The sequence below is a fragment of the Dufourea novaeangliae genome, unplaced genomic scaffold (genome assembly GCF_001272555.1).
Source record: "Dufourea novaeangliae isolate 0120121106 unplaced genomic scaffold, ASM127255v1 scaffold97, whole genome shotgun sequence".
In the NCBI taxonomy this organism is placed as follows: domain Eukaryota; kingdom Metazoa; phylum Arthropoda; class Insecta; order Hymenoptera; family Halictidae; genus Dufourea; species Dufourea novaeangliae.
Window position 1 is genome coordinate 202917 of NW_015373976.1, and position 16380 is coordinate 219296.

Here is a 16380-nt window from a genome sequence, read left to right on the forward strand (position 1 = left end):
GGTCGGTTAAGGACGTATATATACGAACGAGGAAGGCTTCAGGTAGTTGCGGGAAACGTGTCAACTCGGTAGACCTCTGATGGCGAATGTAGGAAGTAGTGCCGCCACACTCTCAATAAAACTCCAACCCCAAAAATCAAGTTTCAAAATTCTGAACTCGCGCAAGCAGAAGCTGTCAAATACCTTGGCCTCCATCTAGAGTCTAAACTGAACTGGAAGAAACATATCCAGGAAAAAATTAAACAAACAAAAATGGCTAGGAAAAGTATGTACTGGCTTACAGGGAGAAGATCCAAACTGGATATAAACAACAAATTTCGCATCTACAAAACCATAATAAAGCCAATATGGACGTATGGTCTACAAATGTGGGGCACAAGTGCAAAATCGAACATTAAAAAAATGGAAAACTTACAGTCCATCATACTAAGAACTATATTAAATGCTCCATGGTACATGAGAAATGACGACATCAGGAAAACACTCGGACTCCTCACTGTAGATGAGGAAATCGGACGTTGTTTCAAAGCACACCAATTGAGAATAGACAGGCATATAAATCCACTAGCTACAAACTGCTTTTCGGATCTACCTCGAAAACTCAAAAGGAAACATCCATCTGACCTACTCTGCTAACAGCTCGTTACCAGTAAACAAATTTATGGATCATCGGTAAATGTATCGAAATCCACGCGATTTATCTATACTCCTTCTCTGGACCTTCTCTCCACCCCTCCTTCGTTCCCATCACTTACCCCTTTCTAAATTCCTTATATCCTTCTTTCTTTTCACCTGCTTTCCTTCTTTCTACTTTTTATCGTTCCTTCCTTCCTTCTTTTCTCGTAAATAATGTTAAAAAATGTAATTATTTTGTAAGAAATAGGAACATTTGATAAAGGAAAATAAAAAAAAAAAAAATACCTTCATAATTTTGTATCCTTCAAACTGTAACCTTTATCCAGAATTCAAAGCCGAACTTCCACACGATCACATTGATGTTTGAAAATTGTTATAATTCTGATTGAACTTTAAAATTTTCAAATAATGTGTAATATTTTGTTAACGAATAGAATACATATCAGTAAAACGTCTTGTCCACAATGATAACATCAAATAAAATGAAATAAAGTATTGTTACATTCTTTTACAGGTAGGGAAACAAATTCGTAAAATTTCAAATAGATTGCAATGGAACAGAAATTTGTTTATTCTATTAAGGATGAACGCTGTCAAGTTCTGAATAAAATAAGAAACTGTGTACATTTCATTAAACATTTTACTACAATGACTTTTAAACAATTTTAAAGAATTATCGGGCTTTTTCGTTAATATTTCATTAACATAGCCTGGGATAAAATTTTTCCTAAAAAAAAACTTCTTTCAAATCGCCTTACGACGCTCCCATTTCTGGGTCTTCCAACATGTTTGTTACGTCCTGTATAGTTACTCAGTGAGTATTTCATGGAATAAGAAACAGTTCATAACTGAAAAATTAGGCATGATCATATATGACAAATAAAAGAAAGTACTTTCACATCATCACATTCTCGAAATAATTTTTATTGATTTTTAGATTCTACTAAAGTATGCTAAAGATTAAATTATATTAACTTAACCTATAGTCTGTCTAAGTTCATATACTTAATGCATTTGTTACTATTGAATATGTATATCTTGTCTTTTCGATACATTCCTTATTAGAGTCTTGACAGTACAATTACTTCTGAGGAAAAAATGCTTGTGCTATTTTTAAAATCATGTGAACCATAATTGACAACGATGTAGAAAGGTAGTAAAGTCAGATATATAATCAGCATTAAGTTCAAGATATGAGTCTAATTCTCGTACCAGAAACAAGAGTGAGTAAACAATTGGTACCTTATTTAGAATCAACAATAAACATCCTTCCGATATTATTTTGAGAAAGAATAAAGAAGGTCAAAAACAAAAACGCAGTACTTATTTTCATCCAATACTATTTGTCATTAACCGTTATTAAAAATACTATCAACACATCAGGTAGCGACTTCTTCAATTGTCTATCCGTCTGATGACAGTTCGTCGATTGACTGTGGTGAATTATCAAGTGTGATTATTAAGAGAGAAATAATGTACCCAAATGAATGCATCGATGCAATTCTAATTCTTGGACGGTGTAATAAGAATATTTTTGCGGCAGCACAACTGTATGCTGAAATATATCCAAACCGGCATGCACCATCAGCAAGGATAATCGAGCAAATGGTATGGAGAGCATGTGAAACTGGAACTTTTCATAGGAGACCTCGCCGACAGAATCCTCAAGCCGTTGAACGAAATTAATTTCGACAAACTGTTGTGTTAGGAGCAGTAGCAGCCAATCTTCGAATTAGTGTAAGAGGGATAGCGAGAGAAGAAGTCCAACGGTGTACAGTTTACAGGACCTTGCATTCCCATAAATTTTATCCTTGCCACTTGAATTTAGTACATGGTCTGCACGGTGAAGATTTCAATAACCGAATGCGTTTTGGTAATTGGGCTGATAACAAGATTATGGATAAACCACCATTTTTTAACATGGTTCTATTCTCCGACGAGGCAATTTTTAAAAGCGATGACAGTCTTAATCGGCATAACATGCATTACTGGTTCCAAAATAATCCAAATTAGATGGGAGCAGTAGATCACTAAAGGATTCGGAGTGGAATACCTGGTGCGGAATTTTTCACAACTAAATTATTGGTCTATATTTTTTCGAAGGTAGTTTAACTTCTGGCATGTACAAGGCGTTTCTTTAAAACGAGCTATGGTATTTACTAGAAGAAATTAGTTTTTAAAGTGCTTGGTTTGTACATGACGGTGCTCCACCCCATTATACATTAATAGTAAGAAATCGTCTAAATGACTTGTTTCCAGATGGATGGATTGGATGTAGTGGACCAATAAATTGGCCGACGAGGTCATCAGATTTGACACTGTTAGATTTCTTCCTATGGGGACACGTAAAAGAAAGGTTTGTAAGACGCAGCCAACGACACGAGAAGACTCTATACCAAGAGAAACTATTGAACTTGCGATCAACCGTTCATTTCGCAATAGGCTGCAGCAATGTTTAAGAGCTGACGGAAGACATTTTGAACATAAAGTGTAAAATCAACAATTTAAAAAATTTTGAGAAATTCTTCGAGATACGTTTATGTATCATTAAAAACTAGGTATAACATACCGAAGTTTAAACAAAATCTGAAATGTTACTCGAAAAAGTATCTGACTTTGCTCACAATAACCCCATGTCGATATGGAAGTGACACCTATGGTTTATTGGCGTTCTCCTGATTAAAATTATACAGAATATCACGTAAATCAGACTATTTGTAACGAAGTTAGCTTTACATAATGCAAATTAATTATTCGTGTAATTTTGTTAATTATTGTCCGAATTATGTATTTTGGTATCATTTTGATCGGAAAAGAAAGTTATCATTATCGGATCAGAAAATTAATGACGAGAGCGAAATATGGAATTTTCACATCTTATTTCTGTCCTTGTCTGTCGCCTCGAAGCTTCGGGGCACCATTTGGACATGTACATCAACAAGACAGATGGAAACAGTTGTTTATCTCGAATGGCTTGCATGCAGCTTATGGAAAATTGGCGAACAGCTCGTATACATACGACGAACAAGAGTCTGAATAGGCGGAACGATAGGAAAAACACTGTTCACCTCAGAAACAGTACGCGAAGAGTAGATTCACAAAAAAAATGATTCATATATTGTTCGCGAGCTATTCGCGAGCACCTATGGAGACACGCCTTAACAGAAACAATACTACCAATGGTGGATCCAGAGAGGGGCGGTAGATATAAAACATAAAAATATTATGTCACTTATACTTACAAAAGATAGTTAAAAAATGTACGAATGTACTTTTACACATCTCGCCCACCTTCCTCCAGCCCCCCAAAAATTACTACTGGATCCGCCACTCAATACATATTATCAAAATTTATATAAATTTTGTATACTGTACTGAGTAAATCTAAAGGATAAGGTCCGGAATGGTAGAAATTGTACTTATTTTAAAAAAAAAAGTAATAGTAAATTTTATCGAAGCGCTTTAAATAATATTTTTTGTTTGTAATTAGAAAACGTAAAAACATACAGTACCTACCACACAGAAAAGTTCTATGTATTATTTATGTAATAACATCGTGCAAATCAATGACCACTGCCTACGAACCAGGATCATTCGATATGTGCTATACCGCTTATTCGATGCTTGTTATTATCACTATATAATAAAACCGATAATCGAAAAGAACGTGCACCGATAGATTCTTCTAATTGCTACGGATATTAATGGATATCGATTGCGTAGCGAAATGATTGCCATGCCTGTATGTTCCAATTAGCAAAATTGATGAAAAACCTGGATTAAACGCACGTGAATGCAAGAATCCGTAAATTCTGATTTACATAGTGTGACATAGAACTTTAACGTCATTAAAATTTTTCGCAACTCTTGCTCCTATATAACCGTATTCTGGCCTGCATTTAGTTCGTAATCGAGTTATCGATATTTTACTTGTTCCAACTTTCTTCTTTTCAGAATGTTTCCAGTACGTCAAGTTTATATGTAGACAACAGTGCTCAACGAGATTAATAAATAAATAAAAGATATTTTCACTGGAATGAATATCTGTACAGAAAATATAATTGAATTTCAAGTTAAATAAAGAAGAAAACTTATTCGTTTATGAATTTTATATAATATTATCGATAGTAAGTTATCTTGAAAGTTATGTAGCATACAACTGTTGTTTTCTATATGAAAAGAATGATCGGCAAATAATTGTTCTCACCATACCCTTAGACATATAATATAGCAAAAAGTGTACAGTTATGAGCAAATCACTATACTTTTAAAGATAGTCTCATTCTTGTTTTCCCACATTGCAATATTGCATCACAAAATTGTTTGACTAAAATAGGAATAAATTATTTATTTACGAAATTAGAGTAAAAAGTTATTGGACATTGTGAAGCTGTTACGAACATTTGAAAAGGTATGACATTAAATTGTCACACGCCTTTCTACTTCTTACAATTTGTTTGAATGTGCAATTTGTCACAGCACGCTGTGTATGCATGGCGTGTTGCGCATGCGTGAGGCGTGTATCTATCATCGAAACTACATAGTCCTTGTGGACTTTCTTTTTTTTCTCTCTTCTTCCGTTTCCTTCTTCGAATGGCGCAAGATGTGACGCGCACGTGTTAAGTTTAGTTCTTAAATTATTTTTCAATATTTAATGTATTTTATACCGTTCAAGTACAAGTCTGTTCCTTCGCAACTTGCCATGTGTTGTTTTCTACTTGAATAAATTGGTTCGAGTGTTCTCCAACTGTTTTTCAACACGATATGAAACACAATTAATAAATAATAGTAGGAAAAATTACTACGTTAACTCCTTATATACTTCGAAATGTAACTAACACTCTCTATAGTATAGACACAGTTCACAGTGGATGTTCAGCTATTGTTGTCAGAAACTTGAGGTTATTCTACACGTCAAAATAAAGTAAAAGTCAAAAACAACGAAATAGTTGGAGGTTTCGTTTTCTATTTATTAACGATAAAAATTTGAGGTTAGAAACGCTTGAAACTAGACAATCTGCGTAGTACAAGTGGTAGGGTATGATAGTCACGGCGCGTATAATAGTGCTGCATAGTGATCCCAATCGCAAATTTGGGTGACATTTGTATATAACTTTTGATCCATAAAAAATATCCACATGAAATTTGCGCTGAAAAACGTTAAAAAACACTCCTGTTTGAATGATGTATAATGTAATATATTTTATGTTTGTTTGTTAATTTTTTTCTTAATTTTTCATATAATTATTCTAAACCATTTTGAAAAAGTGTTTATTTCGTACATTATTTACTATATTTTTATGTAAATTATCACAAATTGAAGAAAATTTCGTTTGTAGATTATGAAGAAAAATCGAATAGTGGTGTGGATCAGAAAGTGACATTTATGTATAACTTTTGAAGCATAAGTGATATCGACATGTAGTTTGAACAGCATAATATAAGAATGTTAAGCTGCATCTACACTATATAACAAAACATAGAAACGCAACAACAAACTTAGAAACGCAAGAAGCAAAATGTTATATAATATAATGTTATAAAAGATTATCCTGTTATATAGAAAATTATATGTTACTATAACAAGTGATAAAACATTCTGCATCTCAGTATTAATAATGGCGTCGAACGTTGAGGATGTAATTCTAGCAGCAGCTGCTTGTGTAGTTTTGTTGGAAGAAGAAAATAGGCCTATGCGGAAATTCTGGGTACGACCATCATTATTAGTTCGAAAATAATGCAGTGGCGGTGACTTTCTGGCTAGCGGATCTCCGAAAAGATGACAGGATCCATTGACAGAAGAATATTGTTGCGTTCCTTTACAGTGGACACGTACAGTTGACGTTCCTTACAAGTCTCCTTACATGCGTTCCTTCGTGCTAAGTTTTACAAACTTTGCACGAATTAAAAGTTCCATTTTTTATACATAAAATAATTAGGAAAGATACATCATTTTGAGATGCAATATCAATACAAGAAAGACTGACCTTAAGGTCTTGAGCAAGTGGAGATTCTTATCAAAGTTCAGGTAACTCGTTTAAGATTTCTAAGCAGAGCATTTCAAACGTTGGTACCCGAAGTGTGCGAAGTCCTAATTGATTCTATAAAAGCATGATAAAAGTAAGTAAAAACAATTAATGTTTATAAGCTTTCTATTTAAATTATATTATATTATTTTCTACTTGAATATAAAATTTTGTAAATTTATGATTGTATTTTGGCAATCATTGTCATCAATATATCTACAGTCATTTGTTATTGATGTAGATCAGGCCTGGCCAAACATTCGCTCATGGAGCCACATAAACAATAACACTAGCCCCCACCACTCGCTTCTGTTGTGTTGTCATCCTTTGGCAGGGGATGCGTGCGCATACTTCGACTGTCCAACTTCCAATACCGTCCAAATCCGTCACTATGTTAACGTGTGTTGTCAAGATCCGATTAGTAACGTGTTCGAGTAGTAGGGGAAAATTACGAACCTCGTTCGAGCTACTTGAACGAGCTCGGGTGACAGATTTATGATCTCAGGGGAGACCCGAGGCTCTAGCACGCGAAGCCTCGACGCGTAGAGATGTAATGTGGCCGCTGGCAACCAACCCCCAGGTTACAATGTAACACACGGAATGAATCACCCATGAATACAAATTTAAACTTTTACTTCTTTCAGTGTATTTTTTTAAAAATGTTATGAATAAGTGTAGGAGATTCTCTTGATGAAAATAAGTCCAAACCCGACATAAATCGGACTATATTTAATAACATAGAATTCGTATCGCGACATAACATATGAAGAAATGCAGTGCATTAATACATTGATCATTAAGATATAAACATAATACAATTATTTTAATTCAAACATGTTGCAAAGATAATATATGAAGCAAAGAGAAGAAATTAATTATGACAAAATATAGTACAGAAACGAGTGTACAGTAAAATTCATAAAATAATATAATGGTATGTAACATTAAGACATAAACTTAATGCAATCATTTTAACCAATAAATACAATATTTTACCATGCTGACTTTCTTAGCTTGCTCAGAGGGTACGGTTTTATGGTATTGCTATTCGGCGCATCGGTTCGCAAGGGTCTCGAAAAGATTAAAAAGGTACACAATTGAAGTAACACGGACAAGACATACGGGAAATTGAATGGCTAAATTGGAGTTTTGTTCGAAAGTAATTACCGGTGTTATGAAGTACTACGAATATTTGCAAGTTAGAATACTGCAAGAATATTAAGAATCTGTAAGCAAATGATGGGTTATAAATATAATAAACAATTATTTTTACTTCATCGAAAAGGCAAAACTGATGAATTATCCCACCTTTCCCTTAATACGAATTTTATGTTATTAAATATAGTCCGATTTATGTCGGGTTTGGACTTATTTTCATCAATAGAATATTCTACATTTATTCATAACATTTTTTAAAAAGTACACTGAAAGGAGTAAAAGTTTAAATTTTTATTCATGGGTGATTTATTCCATGTGGTACATTGAAAGCCTCGGATCTCCGCTGGGATCATAAATCTGTCACCCGAGCTCGTTCAAGTCGCTCGAACAAGCTCGAAGTATTATTTCGTTTGTATAAGTTCGAACAGCTCAGCTCGGTTACCCATCACTACTTCGGGAGTGCCGAAAGCGGAGCAGTCAGCATGCGCGTGCATTTCCTGGCCGAGGATGACAACACAACTGATGCGAGTGGTGGGGGCTGGTGTTATTGTTCATTTGGCTTCATGGGCGAATGTTTGGTCAGGCCTGATGTAGATGGTATACTAGGTGATAAATGCGTTCTGTTGTATGACAAATGTTTTTAAATTTGATTGGCTATCATGCTGGACAAACAACAAGATTGTTAATTATATTTTTAAAGCAGCCCGTAACATTGAAATAAATACACCCCTTTTAGTTGCCTAGTACTAAAGAATAATGGCTAGAACTTGAAAGAGATTTCTATCATAAGTGGAATTTCCCGCATTGCTGTGGCAGTATGGATGGAAAACATACAGTGGCCGAAATAAGGTTATGTAGGTTCACTTTAATTGGTTGACATCAAAATGTGTTTTATCTTGTATTTTTGATTTTATTTATTATTATTTATTCTTTCTAATACAATTAACAAAATACACAGTTCAATTGAATAACATAAAGTTTATTTGTGTCAGATACAAATTTTCTATTACAAAACTTGAAATTTATGGACGAAATAAACATAGGTTCTTTATATATTTTTGCACGAAAAATTTAATAAATAAAAAAATGTAAATAATTTAATACTTAGTTTGTCCTCCTTTGTTTTTAATCACTTCAAATATTCTACTTGGCATTGTCTCAACACGTTTTTGTAATGTCTCTGATTTCATTTGAGCCCATGCCCCTCTGATCCCATTTTCTAATTCAGACACATTAGAATATTGCTTGCCATTGGCGTATACCTTCCTTGCTAAGATTCCCCAAAGGTTTTCAATAGGGTTTAGATCCGGACTCCTTGATGGCCAAGGTGAATCTACAACTTTTATCCTCTCTAACCAAGTTTTAATCGTTCTTGCACGATGTATTGCTGCATTGTCGTGCTGGAATATTAAATTAAGCCCACCAATTTCATCTCCATACTGATCTAGGACATATTCCAGTAGTTTCTGGTATTTTGCGGCATTTGCTTTTGGCGGAAACCACAATATCGGTGTCTTGCCGTTGTACCCGAATGCAGCCCAAATCATTACACTCCCTTCTCCATGGACTCTTGTCATTTTCATTTCCTTTTGGTCACGCAGATCGTCCCATTAATTTTAAAACCCGTCAGGGCCATCTTATTTAAATTTTTTCTCGTCTGAGAATATCACCGTTTTCCATTTTTCGGTCCACATGTGATTTTCTGCAAATTTTAAACGTTCTTCTTTGTGGAATTTGGTTAATAGTGGTTTTTTCACACTTTTAGTGTATTTAAGTGTTCCACTCGATCTTAATACTTGCAGTACACGACGAACACCAACTGGCAGGTCTAATTTCACTTTTATTTTAAACGCATTAAGTTTATTTTGTCGTGCTTCTTGAAGAATCTTCCCCTTCTCCATTTGACTTAATTCTTTGGACGGCCGGTAGATTTTTTAGTGCCGTATTTTCCTTTTAATTGTAACAAATGGTTTACTACGTTTCATGATCTTTCAATCCTCCTTGAAATTTCTCTGTTTAAGAGATCCATATTGTGGAAAGCAATAATTTGGCCTTTTTCACTACTATTTAACGGTTTTCCACCCCCCATTATGATTTAAATGTATTAAACAAACATAAACTATGTTTTGAAATGTTTGAAGATTATAAATCTTTGTACTTACCATACAAAATGTTCAAAAAATTACACTGACAAAAGTATTTTTTACATATTTCACCGTGAACCTAAGATTACTTTGTATCCTGTACATGATATTTTTAAATATGTTTCCTAAAGAAGTACGTCTTTTCATTAACGCTTTCGATATTCGAGTGACTGCTTACACAGTGGGTGGGGACATTCTTTTGCAACAATAACAAACGGCACAGTACGTTTCCGAAAACGTAAACAGAAATAAACACAGTAAACCAGACGACGCGGATAGTCAATTTATCATTATTTCGGTCACTGTATACCTTTACAAGCTACAATAAAAACTGGAAGCGATTATTTTAATTATAAGGGGTTTTTTAGTATTGTATTTTCAGCTATTGTGGGTGCTAAGTACTGTTTTACATTCATCAATGTAGGCTGCCAGGGGCGTTTGTCTGATAGTGGTGTATTCACAAGCCCAAAATTGAAGCAGCTACTTGACAATTCATGTTTGAATTTGCCTTTAGCGAAATTTCTACCTGACAGAACTTTCGTTGACACCATTTGTTTTCGTATCTGATGATGCCTTTCCCTTGCAACCACACATTATGAAACCCTAACCGAATTTATAATGGTTGACACAACACAGCAAGACGTTTCGTTGAAAACGTGTTTAGCATCATGTCTGCTGAATTTATAGTTTTAGGAGAGCCTATACTACTTGAGCCTAAGAAGGCAGAAAAAGTGGTTTTAGCATGTACTTATCTTCACAACTTTCTGCGTAAAAGTGAGTCTTGAGCTACCTATTGACCATCAGACACGTTTGATTAAAAAAATACTGTTACCGGTGAAGTAATACGTGGAGAGTGGAGAGTTGATAGAACGCCAAACGGTACTTCACAAACACTTATTGTTAGAAGAGTTCCAAGAAAACCTAGCAAACTTGGAAAACAGATAAGGCGTGAATTTTCCATGTTCCTTTTTGAGCGAGGAGGGAAAAATATCATGGCAGAATAATTAAATATTAATTTTGATTTCATTTCATATTTAAAATGTTACCGTATTAAATCCGAATTATTTTTATTGTATTAATTATTATTATATTAATTTAATTTTTTATTCTATTTTAATACTGTCAATAGCTTAGTGCACAATATTTTATAACCACTTTAGTGTAGTACCACTTTAGTAAGTAATATGAATAGACAAGTAGCAATTATTTAATTTAAAAACGTCATAATGAATAAATGAAAAATAATGTAATGCAACAATAATAAACAAATATTTTAATATTTTTATAAAAGAAAACAGAGGTTTAAATGAATAAAGAAAGTTTAAGTAAATTAGTGAAATATAAATAAATACAATTTTGCAAATTACAAGAATTTTTAAAATAATTGATTATTTGTTAGAATTTTCTTCCAACAGAAGTTTTGTGCACGAATACTGCATGTCCTCTGGCATTGACAGACAACATTTGTGAACTCAGAATAATAGATTCAGGGACATCTAATAAAAAAGTATTATTTTTAACAAATAGTTATAAATGTGATTTTTATACAGCATATAGAAACAGGCAAGAACTATTTGATGCATATAAAAAATTGAAAGTTCACAGAAAGTGAACATACAATATTTATGCACTAAGCCACCAGTATATTTTAATGAAATTTTACTTACCTCCACCGACGGATTATTATTAGAATCCAATAATTCAACAGATATTTCTTCATATAAATTATAGTCAGATAAACCAGCTTCTGTTGAATGGCATGTTTCATTTTTATCCTTTAGAAATAATAATACTTCAAAAAATATCCATTTAGCATCTGCTGTCCAGTAAACATCCATATTTTTTTCTACGTCATTAGCGTGTATTTTCATGTCTGATTCTTTTTTTTCTTTGACGGGGGAAACTCTTATAAAGGCGTACCGCCTCTACTGGGGGGTGGATACGGCCTGTACGGGATTTAACCACGGTAAAAACCCCCCGGCAGCCCTCTCGGGCGTAAGGGCCGGCACGGGAACGCCGAACCAGACCTCCGAAACCGACACCGCCCATGCCCTGCCCCGAGTAAGGTCGGGGTGGGGAGGCTCTCCTCAGTAGGGGTCGTCTGTTCCCCCCTGGGACGCCTGTTAGACTGTGCATCCACCACGTTCCTGCAGCGCCGAGCGGTCACCCCTAGGCACTGTCTTACACTGGACTGGTCGCGATGGGGGTGATACCCTTTCTTTTGTTTTTTTTTTTCGCACCTCGGAGTCCTGGGGTGGGACTCCGAGGTAGTGTGGGACTCCCACCCACTAACACCCCCGCGGCAGCCTTCTCGGGCGGAACTCGGCGGTGGCGGGATCTCGTATGACCGCATCGCCACCGCCGCGCCTGTGCTCCGATTATCTCGGTCACCCCCCCTCCTCTACTCCGCCAACGTCAGAGGACTGCGATCCGACGCCGGCACAACCGGGCCGCTTTGGATGCAGCCAGGGACCCCACCCCGACTGCATTAGCGGCCCCGGCGGACGCGCACGCGAAGAGGGGAGACACAGGAGCCGAAGCTCTGATGTCCTCACACGCGTCCGCCCATACACGCAGGCCTCGCCTGCCGGGGAGCGAGAAGACGCCTACAGGGGGGGGGGGAACCCCGCCCCGCCGGCGCCATCGGGGCCGGCTGTGCAGGCCCCACGGCCCCGCCCATGACCCCGCCCTCGCTCTCCTCCTCACTCGACGAGCGGGAACGCGCGTCTCGCAGAAGGAGGACACCGCTCTCCACGACCTCCCGCTCCCCACCATAGCCGCAACCACGGCCGGGAGCGAGAGGTCCCCTCCTATCTCTAAACGGAGTGCCCGCCTCTCTCTGGCAAAGGCCGGGCACTTCTCCAGCACGTGCTGCGCGGAGTCAACCTCCGCGCCGCACTGGTGGCACTCTGCCGTCGCCTCGGCTCCAACCATCTGCAGGAACCCCCCGAAGCATCCGTGCCCGGTGAGCACCTGCGTGAGCCGGTAGGATAGCCTGCCGTGCCGACGGTCCAGCCATCCATCAAGGACGGGCAGGACCGCGCCCACGGCTCGCTGCCGGGCGGCGGCGCTGTCGTACAGCTAGCGCCGCCACTTTTCACGAGCGAGCCGCCGGGACTGGCGCTTCATTACCTCGACCGCGTCGTCCGGCGGGTCGACCCCGTTCCGGCGGAAGCTCTGCAGACACCGATACAGATCGGCCTCCACCTGGAAATCAAAGGGCACGACCCCTACCAGGACGGCCACCGCCTCGTGGGAGATGGTGCGGTACCCCCCCGCTATCCTGATGGCCATGCAGCGCCGAATGCGCAGAAGTAGCTGCCGGCCCCGCCGGCGGGCCCACACGGGGGACCCGTATAGGGCCATCGCCCGCACCACCCCCATGTAGAGGCGGCGCACCCTCTCCTCCGGCCCCCCGAGATTGGGCATCAGACGACCCAACAGGGTCGCCACGCCCTCAATCCGGGGGACCAGGCGGTCGAAGTGTCCTTCGAAGCGCCAGCGGCTGTCCGGGTCGAGGCCGAGGTACTTCATACGTCCCGCGACCCGGACACAGGCGTCTCCTACTCGGACCCAGGCCTGGGGGAACCGCCGCGACTGAGGCAGTTCATGAAACATGACTACCTCCGTCTTTGGCGGCGAGATCTGCAACCCCAGGTCCCGGATCCTGGCGACGATAAGCGCCGCCGCCTCCTCCGCAATGCGGATGGTCCTCGTCCACTCTCTCCCGACCGCGATGATCAGCGTGTCGCCCGCATAGCAGACGACACGCTCACCGGGCGGGAGGAGCCTGCGCAACACCGAGTCGTACCCCACGTTCCACAGTAGGGGTCCAAGAACGGACCCCTGGGGCACGCCGCGGCTGACTCTCCGACGTATTACCACGCCGCTCCGGCACGGGGTATTCGATCACCCTGTCCGACAGGTGGTCCCGCAGCACGATCCGGAGATACGGAGGCACCTCGTGTTCTCGGAGTGCCTCCCGGATCGTGTCCCAGCGGAAGGTGTTAAAGGCGTTGGCGATATCCAAACTGATCGCCAACGCCACACCACCGCGGGAAACTGCCCGGTCCGCGAGGGAACGCATGTGGTCTATCGCATCTAGCGTAGACCGTCCCCCGCGGAAACCGTATTGGCAGTCCGCCAAACCGGGACCACCGTCGGACATGCCCCTCGACAGGCGGGCAGCGTGCACGCGCTCGAAGAGCTTGCCCGCCTCGTCGAGGAGGCATATCGGCCGTTACGCGGAAGGAGAGTCCGCGGGCTTTCCTTTCTTCGGGACGAGGACCATCCGGCCACGCTTCCAGCGCACCGGGACCCGCCCCGACATCATGCAGCCGTCAAACAGCCGCATGAGTCGAGGCCCGAGGACGCGTGAGGCCAATCCCAGCGCCCGCCCGGGGATGCCGTCAGGCCTCGGAGCCTTATTGGCCTTGAGGCGCTTGACGGCCGCCGCGAGCTCCTCTTGCGTGACCCCCAGCTCGGCGGACCAGTTGGTCGGGTCCGCCGGCACGAGCGGCCGCGAGCCCTCATCCGCATCGTCCGGAAAGAGGGTCTCAACGACACGCTCGAGAGCATGGGGGTAAAGAGACTCCCTGACCGGGGGGCCCGCCGGCCGCATACGATCGAGGACGATGCGATACGGGCGCCCCCACGGGTCACGGTCTAACGTCTCGAGGAGCTCACCCCAGGCACGGGATTTGGCCTCCCTGACGGCGCTCTGGAGGTCCACCGTCGCTCGCCGGTAGACCCCGTAGAGCTCGCGCCCCCCCGCCGAGTCGCGGTTCCGCCGCCGGCGGGCCCTGGTGAAGCGGCGCCGCGCCGCGTGACACACGTCACGCAGCGCAGCGATCTCGTCGCTCCAACAATACGAAGCCCGCCTAGGGGGCTTCCTGACCCGGGGCATGGCTGTGTCACACGCAGCCGCCATTGCCTCCCGGAGCCATTCGGCCTCCCTATCGACGTCCGCGACCGGTCCGGCCGGAACCACCAGCCAGGACACGGCGAGGGCCGCTGCCATCAGCGCGTCCTCATCCAGGCGCTTGAGCGCCCATCTACGCGGCAGCCGGCCAGCGCCCGGGCGGAGAGCGGGGTGGTGTCGAGGGGCGGCGGAAACATAAAAAATGATGTGGAGGTGGTCGCTAAGTGTTACCACCTGCTCCGCCACACTCCACCCCGACACGAGACGCGCGGCGGCGGGCGTAGCCCATGAGAGGTCGACAATCGACTCTCCCTGCCACCGCATGCTCGTGCTCGCAGACCCTCGGTTGAACAGCCGAAGGTCCGCGCTTGCCGCCCATTCCTCCACGGCATCGCCCCTCGTGTCGGTCCTGGGGCTTCCCCAGAGGGTAGACTTCGCATTGAAGTCCCCCAGGACCAATGTTGGACGAGTCGGATCACAGGACACAATGTCCAGGAACCCGTCCAACATCATCTCAAATGCCGCGAGGGGCATGCTCGGAGGGGCATACACCCCGACCACCGCGAGGCGCCCATACAGCGCCGCGACGAAGCCGCACGCGCGCGTGAAAACGGTCAGGGGGGCGGCCCCGTCGCCGACCACCGCCACGGAGCCCAGCGCGTCCCCCGCCCAATCCGGGCGGTCAGGGACGTGGTACGGCTCGGCGGCGACGGCCAGGCCAACCCCCAACTCGGCCAGGCTAGGGGCAAACAAAGCCCTGCGCCCGTGCCGAGTGGTTGAGGTTGGCCTGGAGGATCCGGACCATAGGGGGGAAGATTACTCCGTAACCATGGCCTCCCCCCGGCCGGATCCTCCCTCCTCCGCCGCCGACGCCAACGGCGTCGGAGGCGGGTCGCCAGTCGAGCCAGTCGGCCGGCCCACCCCCCGCTACGTCGGGGCCACCGCCGCCGCCGCGTCCCGCCCCCCTCGGCACCACCGGGACGGCGGCGGCGCGCAGCCCTTGCTGCCCAGCCTGTGGTCCGCCGGCCGACCTAGGTCAGCGCAGACTGGGCACTTGGCGGCCGCAGCGCAGTCCCGGACCATATGTCCCTCGCCACCGCAACCGTAGCACCATCCGCCACCGTCCGCATCACGCGGACACTTTTGGCGGACGTGTCCTTCTTCCAGGCAGCGGCAGCACCTGAGGGGCCGGGCCGGGAGCGCCTCCACCCTGGCCGACGACCAGCCGACCAGGATGCGGGCGACCGCCGCTGCCACGGCCTACGCGGTCACCGATTCGTCGAGGCCGGCCAACCGCATTTCCGCGGTCTTCGCTGGTCTCGAGGGCGTCAGCCCTCGCGGCGCTTCCCGGCCCGGGGACCTCCAAAATGGAGGACCCCGTCTGGCCCTTACGGTAGCGGAGGTCGGTAATTCCGACCTCCGCTAGTTTGACCCCGGCCACAGTACGCCGCATGACTTCCGCATACGGCGTTTGGCTGCCCGGGGCCACCGTAAG